At 43.7% G+C, this 13,655-nt stretch overlaps 1 long non-coding RNA gene across 1 annotated transcript; it reads right to left on the bottom strand.

Moving 5' to 3' along the window:
- Positions 1-3,178: 3,178 nt before the first annotated feature.
- Positions 3,179-3,623, bottom strand: LOC307218393. The gene is made up of 2 exons (XR_013839952.1): positions 3,285-3,623; positions 3,179-3,243 (listed from the first exon to the last, which is right to left on the bottom strand). It is a non-coding gene; the product is annotated as an uncharacterized lncRNA (long non-coding RNA).
- Between the last annotated feature and the right edge of the window lie 10,032 nt (positions 3,624-13,655).

Genomic DNA, 13,655 nt, shown 5'->3' with positions numbered 1-13,655 from the left:
TCATCTAGCCCAACCCTCTGCAATGCAGGAATTCCAACTAAGCATCCATAACAGATGGCCATCCAACCTCTACTTAAAAACCTCCAAGGAAGGAGAGCCCACAACCTCCCGAGGGAGCCCATTCCACTGTTAAACAGCTCTTTTCTGTCAGAAGGTTCTTCCTGATGTTTAGTCAGAATCTCCTTTCTTGTAACTTGAAGTCACTGAATTGAGTCCTACCCTCCAGAGCAGGAGCAAAAAGCTTTCTCCATCTTCCATGTGACAGCCCTTCGGATATTTGAAGATGGCTCTCATATCTCCTCTTAGTCTCCTTTTCCCCCCAGGCTAAACATACCCAGCTCCTTCAACCGTTTCCCTTAAGGCTTTGTTTCCAGACAGCATGGAAGCCATTTTGGCTGCCGTAATTTTTTGCAATTTTGCGCCATGGTTCCCCCCACCCCGAAAAAGCTTTGGTGAGGCATGGCACCCCAAAACATGTTTTTGGGGCACCACACAAGATCACAGCCACCATTCTCTTGTGATAAAAGAAGGGATCTCTCTATATCTATCTGTCAGGGGTTCAGGAGCAGAGGCGCAGGGAGGAGAGGAGATGGAGAGCGAGGGGGAGGAATCCGAGGGGAGCATAGGAGAAGAGGACAGTGAACCGAGGGATTCCATGAGCCTCTCCAGCGAATCGGAAGATTCACAGAAGGGGGCGCCAGTGGCCAGGGGTAGGGGGTTCCCAAGGGGAACGCCCCAGGAGCAAGGGGGCAGCAGGGACTCCCAGAGCAGTAGTTGGAAATCAGGACCAGCTTCCCCACCAGAGCAGAGTGGGGGGGGAAAGTCCCAAGGATCAGGGCCAGTGCATTCCCCACCAGGGAGAGAAGATGAGGCAGGGCTGACCACACCTCCATCGGAGAGTCAGACAACGGAGGGGAGGTCAGATCCGGCCAGTGTACCGGAAGAGGGAAGCAGTGACAGAAGTAGTGTAACGGTCAAGAGGAAGGTCACTGGGTTGGCGCGAGAGGCAAGTTCAAATGTACAGGAGCGCGGGACAGCAGAGAATGAGGATTGGGAACCGGGTCCTAAAGCCCGCCGGAGGGAGGGGGAGGAGCTAAGCGACTCAGCGTCGGAAGAGTCCAGAAAGGGCAATGCCCCAGCGGGCAGGAGGACCCAGAGGAGGAGAGAGCAGTGTAAAAGGTGGAGCCGGGCTAGGATCTTAAACTGGTGTCATAGGGGAGGAGACTCAGACGGTACTTCGCCGGTCTAGGCTTTAAGGCGTAGAGCTGCGCGCTATGGCTTTGAAATGGAAACTGAACATCAATAAAGACTTTTGTACATAACTACAGCCTAGCGTTGGTCCTCTGTGAGCTGGGACCTAGAGGCAGCTCTGACACTATCTATCTATCTATCATCTATCTATCTATCTATCATCTATCTATCTATCTATCTATCATCTATCTATCTATCTATCTATCTATCATCTATCTATCTATCTATCATCTATCTATCTATCTATCTATCTATCTATCTATCTATCTATCTATCATCTATCTATCATCTATCTATCTATCTATCTATCTATCTATCTATCATCTATGTATCATCTATCTATCTATCTATCATCTATCTATCTATCATCTATCAGAGGGCCTTCTGGCGGTTCCCTCACTGCGAGAAGCCAAGTTACAGGGAACCAGGCAGAGGGCCTTCTCAGTAGTGGCACCCGCCCTGTGGAACGCCCTCCCATCAGATGTCAAAGAGAAAAATAACTATCAAACTTTTAGAAGACATCTGAAGGCAGCCCTGTTTAGGGAAGCTTTTAATGTTTGATACATTACTGTATTTTAGTGTTTTGTTGGAATCCACCCAGAGTGGCTGGGGTGGCCCAGTCAGATGGGCGGGGTATAAATAATAAATTTGTTGTTGTTGTTGTTGTTGTTGTTGTTGTTGTTATCATTGTCTAATCTATATTCCTTCCTGGCCTCAGGCATGTTGCATTCTTTCCTACTCCCTAAACACTAATGGAGTAGAAGGAGTTAGTTTGGAATGCAAGGCTGGAATCTTTGGACCGCTGGCCTTTTGCATATTTATTAAAACCCTCTTAATTCTCTTTGTGCTTTGGCAATGGTTAGGCAAGGAGCAGGGGTGACCTAGTGAGTAGGAAGGGTCTTGCCTTTTCAGTTTGCAGCTTGTGGTTCAAGCGCTTGGCTGCTTCATGGGCCGGGGAGAGAGGCGGCTGCTTGTCTTGGGGTTGCATTGTTGGAAAAACCAGGGAGACCGAAAAGAGAAAAAGGTCTCTCATTATTCAGCAAAATGCGGCATGATTAGCATCTTCTACATCTGGAAAGACCCTTGGCTTAGCCAGCATGCAAATTATATTGTTAAACCCTGAATGAGAGTGACCTGCCGTGGAGCAGTGTTGAGGTCAATGGCAGGGCAGGACTGGAAAACTCACAGAAAGTTCAATATGTTCTGAGGCTGACTTGGGAATAAACAAGAGAGCCCCTTTGACAATGGCATTAGCTGTTTTGTCTTAACAAGCAACACTGTCGAGGGGACGTGGGGTGTGTGTGAGGGAGGGGGAGCTTTATCACATTGTTAGAGAAGAGAGTCTTATTGCATCAACACAGACACTGTTTTGTCTCAAGAAAGTAAGATGGTTTAGACTACCAGGCATTGCCTGTTCTTTTTGATTAAATTATGTCTGCAACTCAAAGTAGTTGAGGGTTGCTGGGCTATTATTATTATCATTATCATTATCATTGTCATTATCATTATTATTATTATTTTAAGAAAACCTCTTAGCTTGAAATAGACTTTTGTTTGATTTGGCTTCAGTTCATCTTCAGGACAGAAGAATGTAGCCTTTCAACACATGTTAAACAGATTGTATTTTATACCAGAAAATTAAATCTTTGAATAGCCAGGCCTCAAATATGGTACAAACAGCTTCGCTACTTCCCAGAACTTGTTCTCGAGATGAAAAACAGTCACCCTTCCTTTGCAGGAGGTATCAAAGATGCCAAGGGTCTCTGCTCCGCTTTGGCATGTACATTGTGGACAGAAAATTTTATGTAGCTGCACTATATATTTTCTGACCCTCTAGGGGTGGGGGTTAAATGGAATGGAATGCTGGTGATTGTGCTGAGGCCAATAATAAGCTCCTAGCATATAATAATAATAATAATAATAATAATAATAATAATAATAATATCTTTATTGTCATTGCCCCCTCTCGGGGACAACGAAATTACTTGGCTGCTCCATCCACCCAGGTAGGGCACTCCACTCAAAATCAGAACAACTATAAAAACACTAATTAAAACAATACAGTATAATACAGCAAGGAAGATTGGATGACTTTCAAAGTCCAGGTTTCCCATTCAGGGCCGAGATCGCTCTGGAGAAGAAGCTGTTCTTGAGAAGGCTCGTTCTTGTCTTCATCGTCCTGTATCTCCGTCCCGACGGCAGGAGCTCAAAGAGACAGTGACCAGGATGCGATGGATCTTTTACTATGTCCAGTGCCTTCCTATGGCACCTTGTGGCATAAATCTGCTCTAAGGTGGAGAGTGGGCAGCCAACAATGCTCTCTGCTGCCTTAACAACTCTGCACAACCCCATCCTGTCCTGGGTAGTACAGCTTCCGTGCATGGGGAGACTCGCCTCCATTTCTCTCTAAGCAGTTATGCAAATCTGCCACTTCGTCAGCAAGGAGAGAGACCCAGAGGATGAAGTCATCCCCAGCAACAAAGCAACAAGGGAACAAGTGAGTTAGGATGCATGAGACCCAGGCAGTCCAGCACCCCCTCACTTTTGGCCTAAAGAACGCCAAGTTCCCAAGAAAATTAATTCAATAAACAACCGAAACAGGAGCACAGATAGAAGGCATTAGTGGAAAATGGGCTATCTAGTGTATTATACAAATTGTCACATCTGCCTACTGGAAGGAAGGTCTTCCTGACTCTCTCAGCTTCTCCAGGTCGGGTACCTTAGCCTCAAGGTGACAAAGTTGGATATCTGTATACAAAGCCCCATTCCGCAAATGGCCATAAAAATTATTCAGGCTGCATACTCACCACGCATTTCCAGCGCATTTAAACAACATAGCTGCCCCCAAAGAATCCTAGGAGCTGTTCTTCGTAGAGCTACAATTCCCAGCACCCTTAAAACGCTACAGCTCCCAGATCCTTTGGGGGAAAGTCATGTGCTTTCAATGCATAGTCTTAAAAATGGTTTATTTGTTTGGATTGAAAATGCCCATTTGCAGGCCATGGTCTTATTATGTTCTGTAGTTGCCACAAGTAAAATTTCACCAGAAGTTCTAAGCAGTCTTACGGGTCTATGCAGGGACAGGCAGTCTTTGAAATAACTGGCTCCTGAGTCGTTCAGGGCTTTGTATGTCAGTAACAATAGCTTGATCATGACCTGATCTGAAGCCAGTGCAGTTCCATCAAAAACCTGAAATATCATGGTCACACTGGTGTTGCCTGCAGCAAACATGTAACATGTGGGCAGTGTGTGTACATGTACATGCATCTTTAAACACTTGTCTGCATCGTAGAAACATAAAACTGCAGAGCTGGAAGGGACCTTGAGTGTCATCTACTCCAACCCCCATGACAGATGGCCATCCAAGCTCTGCTTAAAACCACCACTGATGTTCTTCCAGATGTTAAGTAAGAATCTCCTTTCTTGTAATTTGAAGTCGTTGGTTTGAATCCCACCATCCAAAACAGGGGCCCCTTCCCCTTGGAAGCTGCTGAAGGAGAGCAACCATGAACAAAATAATTGGAGGGGTGTTTCTAGAACTAAGGTGAAACTGTGACGCACCATTGTTATTTTGCTATTGGATGCTGCATGTCGTTTAAGTAATCTTGTTGTTGTTGTTTAGTCATTTAGTCGTGTCCGACTCTTCATGACCCCATGGACCAGAGCACGCCAGGCACTCCTGTCTTCCACTGCCTCCCACTGCAGTTTGGTCAAACTCATGCTGGTAGCTTCGAAAACACTGTCAAACCATCTCATCCTCTGTCGTCCCCTTCTCCTTGTGCCCTCCATCTTTCCCAGCATCAGGGTCTTTCCCAGGGAGTCTTCTCTTCTCATGAGATGGCCAAAGTATTGGAGCCTCAGCTTTAGGATCTGTCCTTCCAGTGAGCACTCAGGGCTGATTTCCTTCAGAAGGGATACGTTTGATCTTCTTGCAGTCCTTGGGACTCTCAAGAGTCTCCTCCAACACCATAATTCAAATGCAGCAATTCTTCGGCGATCAGCCTTCTTTATGTAATCTTGTTATATTTATAGTATTTGAATGCCTTTTTGGTACATTATTATATTTGCTATTGTTTTGCTATTTATTATGAAATTGTTGCTGTGTTATTGTTTTGCTACATCACTATGGAACTGTTGCTATTTTATTATGAAATGGTTTTTATAGTGTTTGTTTGAATTTTGTTGCTGTTGTCGTAAGCTGCTTTGTGCACGATTTGTGTGTGTGTGTGTGTGTGTGTGTGTGTGTGTGTGGAAAAGTGGCATACAAATAAAAGACATGCATGCATGCATGCATGAATGAATGCCTAGGAAATGCATGTTCCCAAGTGGAAATGTGTGTGTTTGTGTGTGATATCCAAATACAGTGGTACCTTGGTTCTCAAACTTAATTCGTTTTGGGAGTCCATTCAACTCCCGAAACCATTAAAAAACCAAGGCACAACTTCCAATTGCCTGTGGGAGCTTCCTGCACTCAATCGGAAGCCGTGGAAGCCAAGTCAGATGTTTGGCTTCCCAAAAATGTTCACAAACGGGAACACTTACTTCCGGGTTTGCGGCGATTTGTTCAACAACTAAGCTGTTTGGGAACCAAGGTACCACTGTACCACATACTTATTGTGGGAAAGAGTGGTGTTTCCTGAAGCTATTTTAAGAATTGGACTTTCTCAAAAGCAATTGGGGGTGGGGAGATGAACTTCTAGAACCTTCCATCTTAGAGATTGGCCTAAGTCATTGTCCTTTTCTTAAGTCTTTGGTCCAGCAGCTAAAAAACAATGTACATGTGCATACTTGTAAGATCCTGAGATGACCCTGAAGCTCATTTGGGGAGGTGACCTGATGGAATAGAAACTAATTAAAAGTCAAGGAGCTTTTCAGACAGTAGATGCACGTCAAGAGTACTCAATCCTTCATGTTTCAAGTGTGTCTTGAAGTCAAGAGCTCCCAGCACTGTTGAAATGATGTGCTTGATTTGTGTTTGTTCAGGAAAGCACTCCGATGGCTGGGTGAAGAGGAGTTTTTACTTTATTTGAGTCAAGCGTCACTAGATGGCTTGCCCCGTCAATATACAAGTGAAACAAACAAGCACAAAAGGGAAGGATCAGCAAATGCATTACAAGAGAACAGCGGGTGCTGAGTTCATCCACTGAATCTAATGTACCAGCCAAAGTGTTCTAGACTTTTCTCCCGATGTCAATTCGTTCTCGAGCCTCTTAGACTACCAGTTCATTCTTTACTTCCAACAAGACTAGGGGGAGCCAACACTCTCAGACAGCATGGTCAAGGGTAAAAGCTGATAGGATTTGTAGTCTAAAATATATGGAAGACACCATGTTGGCTACTCTCAAACTAGACTGTTGGTTGGTATCTGATCAAGTCATTCTCAGAGTAGATCCAATGAAATTAATAGACAAACGTTAGTCATGATGGGTCCACTGATTTCAATGAGTTATGGTTGTTATTATTTATTAAATTTGAATACCACCCTATACCCACAGGTCTCAGGGTGCTTCACAGCATAAAATCACAATATAAATCACAAAATGCAGAGTTTACACTGGGCATGGCATAGTTGGATACCAGTCTTTAGTTTGCTCACTGAGTCATTTTTAATTTCTTCATTCCCTGTGTTATTATGTAGTGCTGTTTTTCCAGAAAAAGAGGTGCCGGAACTCACCACAAACACCTCCCTTGTTCTCTTATGGCAATGGCATCCACTTGAGAGGTGTTGGAATTGAGTTCCGGCGAGTTCCAACTGAACCCCCCCCCCCTGTGCATATGACTTCATATGAGAACTATCAACAGTTTAAAATTTTGCTGTTTTAGTTTCTAGTTGGTGTACTGTGCTGCTTAATCTATTTGACTGCATCCATCATGCAAACAAGTGTGCCATCAAACCATCGCCCATCATCCAACTGATACTGTGAAATTCCTTAAATAAAAGATCTTGGTACAGGGCTTATCTCAAGAGTTGCCTCTCTAGAACTAAGACTTTAGATATAAGAGAAAGAAATATCTAAATACCCATGCAGATGATTTTTTCGGAATGGGTCACAAAATTAAAATTGAACACAAGACAACAACAAAAAAGGAAGAAAATCCAGCAAACTAGAATAACGTTTTATCAGATTAAAATCCACTGAAATTTCTGAATTCTTTTTAAACATAACCCAAGGCCAGCCCAAACAAGTAGGTCTTTCTGTGTCATGATAATAATGGGGTGAGGAGTTCACAATATTTCTAAAAGATGCTCACCATGGACTGTGGCTCTGCAGAAGAGACTTCCCTTACCAGAAGATGGCTTCTGGTTCTCCTCTGAATGCCCTTCCTGCCTGAAACTAGCATAGACAGTGTCATTAAGAGAGTGCCTTCGGTGGATCTCATGGATTGTAATGAGACACATCCCATCACGTGCCCAGATTTCCCCTTTGAACAGATCTTGGCTGTATATGTTTTTATAGTAGTTCCTTGAGAGATACAGGAATAAAACTGAATGGATGGTTTCTCCCCTCCCCATCTCAGTTGGGCTGCCCATTCAGCTGCAATTACAGACAGACCTTCAGGAAATGAAACTTTCTCCAGCAACTTCATGCTAAAAACTTGCTGACTTTCTGCTTGTTGCATAAGAGAGTTTTGCCCATTAAAAAGTTGGCAGCCTTGGAACCAACTAAGACACCAGGAATTGAAAAGCCATAGGGAAAGGGCACCTGCAATGAACAATTCCAAGAGATGTTGATAGTAAACTACTGTGGAGAAAGCAAAGTGGGTGGGAGACAACAGCGACTGGGACTTTGGCACCATCTACTAGAAATAAAGGTTTGTGCTTATATGGTGCTCGGTTGGGCTTCTCCTTTTACATCCAAAGGGAGCCCTAAAAATAAATAAAGATGACAAAGATAACCCTAGAGCTGCTGAAAGGCGACATTCCAGATCAAAGCTTTTACATGTGTTCACTTAACCCTTGAACTGGAATCACCCAATGTTTGAGGACGTCTGCTCCTGTTATCAATCTGACCCATTTTGCTGTATTTTGTCCCCCCTTTGGTCCAAACTGTGCTTCACAATTTGCACTGCGCTATTTTGCCTGCATGGCGCACTCCATCTTATTCTGAATAATTTTTGAAAGGGTGAGTAGGGGGAATGAGTGGAATAGACTCTGATAATAGATGACATCTTCTTAAAAATAGTTAATTTTGGTGAGAATTTGGTACATTTGACTTGCCAGTAGATGGTACATTGGTCTGAGCAAGTGATAGCTCGGTCAGCAGAACACAAGGCTCTTGATCTCAAGGTCACAGGATTGAGCCCCACATTGGGCAAATGATTCCTGCATTGCAAGGGGTTGGACAAGATGACCCTCATGATCCCTTACAATTCTATGATTCTTTGAGTGTGTCAGGATCAAAGCAAGCTTGGTGAGTCTCTTCAAAATGGAGACTTTTCTGAAATGGGCAAATGAAGCAAGTTTGCTCCCATACCAACCTTTTTATTTGGAGTTACCATCTTTGTATCTGTATACTTTTTATGACATCACATGACATCACTGTCCAATCATTGCAACTCACTATTTCCCCCATTGTACTCCTGGCATTTTCTCCCCTTTCCATCTTTCAAGAAATTATAGCGCTTAAAACAGCAGCCATTCCTTATTTCAGTGAATGTTTCCCCCTTTTCAGAGTTCTCCAATGATTGCTCCATCTTTTAACTGGAAACAGAGTTTCCTACATGTGGGCATCACCTTTAATGCAATCTGAAAACTAATCATGTCTGATTAAGTTGTACTTATTAGAGGGCAGCCAACCAAATTAACACATTGCATATAAAAGACCAAAAGTACTAGAGGAATATTTTATATTAAACAATATGCCAAATGGTTACTGAGGAAGGGAGGGAGGGAGGAAGGAAAGAAGGAAGAAAGAACACAATTACTTCTGATGCTACAGAGCAGAGCTGTTCATGGCTGGTTTTGGATGTTGGACAATTCTGATGAAAACAGAAATGGGGATGGAAACTGCCGAGGTTCACTTATTCATTCCATGTCTGCAATGGAAATCAATCCAGTACATGAAGAAGAAGAAGAGAAGAGTTTGGATTTGATATACCGCTTTATCACTACCCAAAGGAGTCTCAAAGCGGCTGACATTCTCCTTTCCCTTCCTCCCCCACAACAAACACTCTGTGAGGTGAGTGGGGCTGAGAGACTTCAAAGAAGTGTGACTGGCCCAAGGTCACCCAGCAGCTGCATGTGGAGGAGTGGAGACGTGAACTCGGTTCCCCAGATTACGAGTCTATCGCTCTTAACCACTACACCACACTGGCATGCAATCAGCATTCACTGTTGTAGTTTCAGTCTGCAAACGATATGCAATTGATTACGTCTCTTCCAATCTGCATTTTGTCTCCTTTGCATTAAACTGAATGGGGTGGAACAACATGATGGCAACGTGATTTAGCCACCGTGGATTGAGAGACAGATAATGTTGTGTTTGGCAGAAGACGAACTGCAGTGGAACAGGAACAATTCTGCATACAACGCATACAGGGTGCAACCCTGTTTGTAATCAGTATATTTCTTTCAGCCAAGCATCTGATGTAGCGGAACAGCCACCCCGCCCTGGACCCACTTTCCTTGGTTAAATTTTGCCAACCGTGATGGGCACCAGTTGAGAGGGCATGCAGTAAGGAGTATCTCTGCAAGCACCCCTTCCACATCATCTGACCTCATAAATCAAAACTGACCCCACAACGTTGGAGAAGTCGTAGCGCTGGACACCTCAGTTGGAACAGTAGTCATAGCGGTAGTGTCTATATTGCTACAGAGTCGAGTGACTTTATCCTCAAAATGATGGGCCAAACGGTCACAGCAGGCCTCTGTTGCCTCTGGAGGGGTCCACCCTCACCAACAGGTGAAAACAAATTCTGGAAGGGAAGAAGAAAAAGCTGTGAAGGCCACATTTGCAGCGCAACCTTCCTGCTGAGTTGCAGGTATGAGGACAATACCATAATAATGCCAAATTGCTCCTCCTGTGCCACAGCTCCACAGCTCCTTAAATAGCTATTCTTCTAGGAAATGCTTCTTCTTCTCATCTCCTTCAGCATTTCTGTTTTCCTGTAAGTGGCTTCTTTAAAAGTAATTTTCTGTGACTTGTCAACAACAGCTACATAAGAGGCGATGTTTTGTTGTGTGGCAGAGGAGCTCTGAAAGAGGACTCTGGTCTCAGTGTGCTTGTTAGATAAGGCAAGGTGACAAATCTTACTTTGCCACCTTCTGAGTTTGCCTTTATTTTAGGCTGCTCTAACAATGCTTTCCCCACACATTACTTTCTGCTTGCTCAGAAAGCTGCTGTAAAGAAACACATACACACTCTGGGCCATATTCAATGTAGTGCTAAGCAAAACGTCCCGCCAGCACAAAGATTCCTCCTTCCGTAATGAAACATTCTCCCACTCTCCTCTCCCCATATCTCTCCTGGGGGGATCCCCCAACCTTTTTGAGCAGATTTGGGTTGGTGTGGAGGGAAAGGAAGCGGGGGTGGGGTGGGGACAATCCTATTGCACTAGTGAAACTATTAAGCTGAATACCATTTGAGCAAACCCATAAATTCATGAATTTAGCAAGAAATGATCATATTGGCTAACTTCCTCATGAGGTCAGCATGGAAACAGCTCAGTGGGGTGGGTCTTGAAGAAACAAAAGGCTGTTAATGGCCTGGCTTGTTTGATAGTGGTAAGCCATAAAGCAGAGACATCACCTTGCCAACAAAGGTCTGTATAGTTAAAGCTATGGTTTTCCCAGTAGTAATGTATGGAAGTGAGAGCTGGACAGTGTTCTTGAAGCTAGCAGCATGAGTTTGACCAAACTGTGAGAGGCAGTGGAAGACAGGAGTGCCTGGCGTGCTCTGGTCCATGGGGTCACGAAGAGTCGGACATGACTAAACGACTAAACAACAACAACAACCACCACCACAACTGGGCTGATGGGCTTGAGAAACAGAGATTGCCAGGGTAACTGGGGTGGGAGCTACTGGAAGTAGCAAGTGTTTCTGGGAAAGAGGAAGAGGAAGTGCATGGACTAAAGGGAAGCCACCATGCTGGCTGACTGTCACAGAGAGACACGGGGTAGTGCTTAGGATGCCTCTGGATCCAATCCAGCGCTGCTGGGAAGGACAAGCCCCTCTTGAGATGTAAATGCTGTGAACTGCCTCTCCATAAAAGTCAAGTGTAGATACGTGTGAATAAACAATATTTCATAAATAAACCATATTTTCATATCTCTGACGTGCCTCATTTCTCCCAAGGAAACACAAACCGTGGTTAAGTGCCACTGTCTGGCAAAAACTGGGGTGGCCCATAGCAATATATTTCTTTCTATTTGTTGTAACAATGCACATTTTTTAATGTCGCTTTTGTCAGCCACCTAACCTTGCCGCTTCTTTTGATTTAGAAGGGCTGACTACAATTATTTTAATAAATGAAATCTTGACCTTCTTTGATGGATTCCAGATAATAATAATGTGATTCACTGGTGCGCCTATGCTATCAGTGGGCTCACAAGAAAATGTGCATATTTCTGCAATATAATTTTTGTATAAGCAAGGCACAGACATTTTGTATCTCCAAATTAAAAAAAAACAAAACCCTCTGACCTTTAGCAGCCCAGTCTATGGCCATACTACCCTGAACATGCCCGATCTCGTCTGATCTCAGAAGCTAAGCAGGGTCAGGCCCTGTTAGTACTTTGATGGGAGACCTTTAGCAGCCCAAACCCCACAGAAGCATGTAAATTGCTGAAGTATTTGGCCCAGGCAGATTGGGCCTGGCGTCTTCTTTTCTTGGGACTGTAGTTCGGGAAACGCTCGAACACTGAACACTGCTAAATCAGACCATTGGTTTAATTATTTCAGCAGTAGAGTATGGAACATGTACCGATTAGAAACAAAGCAGTATTTGTTAAGTAGAATTGGTTTAATTCACACAGAAATGGGAAAATGGCTGAGTATTAATGAAGGTTTAAAATGGAAAAATGGCTAAATATATATTGATAACATTGGGGTTTTTCCACAATAGTTTTCTAAGTGGTCTCTGAGCTTCTTGCTGAGTAGATAATTAACTAGTTGTTGTTTTCTGCTAGCTAACATGTGAGTGTTGTAACCTTAGATCAGGTGACAGAGGTATTGAATTGCAAAACTGTCATCTTGAAAGGGTGTTGGCTTTAGGCTTTATCTGAATGACACAGAGAACAAAAGGATGTGATAATGGCTCTTCAAGAGTTGCATAGCCTAAGGCCAATGGAGGCTGAAATGCAGGCTGTCAGTGGGAGGGGGGCAGTCTGGACTTTTGGAATTATCTTTTATTTCTAAGATGCTGAGCCTATGCTGGACAGCACCAGATACTGTATGACTATTTTTGGACATCATTTGATATTTTTGTTTTGTTTTGAAGAGTTCTGCAAGTAAAACTTTGAACAATATTTTTATGGGTCTGGACTATGTTTTCTTCCAAAAGGAGTCAGTCGCTTCAAACTGCACAAGATTAATATCTGCAATTGTACATCTGCTTCGAAACTTCTGCAAGTGCAAACAGTATTGAAAGTGGGATCACGTACAACTACCCCGATACCATCTTGAGCACAAATAATCGTGAACGTGCAATAAAAGGATGTCTGGAGGGACCTATATTCTCATCTCGGTGCTCTTTTTCTTCACATTAACCAGAGAGCTTGTTTGTCCTGTGGCTTCTCTGTCTGAATTGTGAAGCTCCTGTGCTCACTCACTGTGCCTTGACTTTGCCTCTCTTCCTGCAGGGATGAATAATTGGGGAGCCCTGGTTATTTAACTGGATTATATATTCACTTGACAAGCAATCCTGCAAGTCCTATCTCCCTAGTGCAAAGCTCTGCAAAGAAGTATCTCTAAATTATCACAAAATCACCACTATTTCTTCTTCTGATGGTTCTGCTGACTGAGCTAACAGAACTGCAAGCCCGATTCAGCTGCCCATATTGCTAGTCTCAGAGATATAGACGTGCGCTTTAGGGTTGCCAGACTACCTTTCCCTCCCATCAGTAAGACCCTTTTAAATATCTGACAGGCCAAGACGAGGCAGTGACAGTTGGACGCTACAGTTTCTGGGACAAATTGCCCATGTTGCCAATGGATGGGTTGCCTCTACTTGCCAGCATAGCAATTGCAGATTTAATAGATGCATGTGTCATGGAGCTTAGTTTATTTACTATCCCCACCAATATTTTTTCAGTAGCTTGCTTAGAGAACATTAATCTCGTGCAAATTTAATTCACTTACTTGACACAGCTTCAAATGGTGATACAGCCATTTGTACTGGGAGAGGGAGAGGGGAAACAGTCTTCACCACCTCATTTTCAGCAAATGTGCACCACTGACAATCTA

The sequence above is a fragment of the Podarcis cretensis genome, assembly GCF_951804945.1.
Source record: "Podarcis cretensis genome assembly, chromosome: 6".
Lineage (NCBI taxonomy): Eukaryota > Metazoa > Chordata > Lepidosauria > Squamata > Lacertidae > Podarcis > Podarcis cretensis.
Note: the sequence above shows the minus strand (reverse complement) of the source record. Positions and strands in the feature narration are given on the sequence as shown.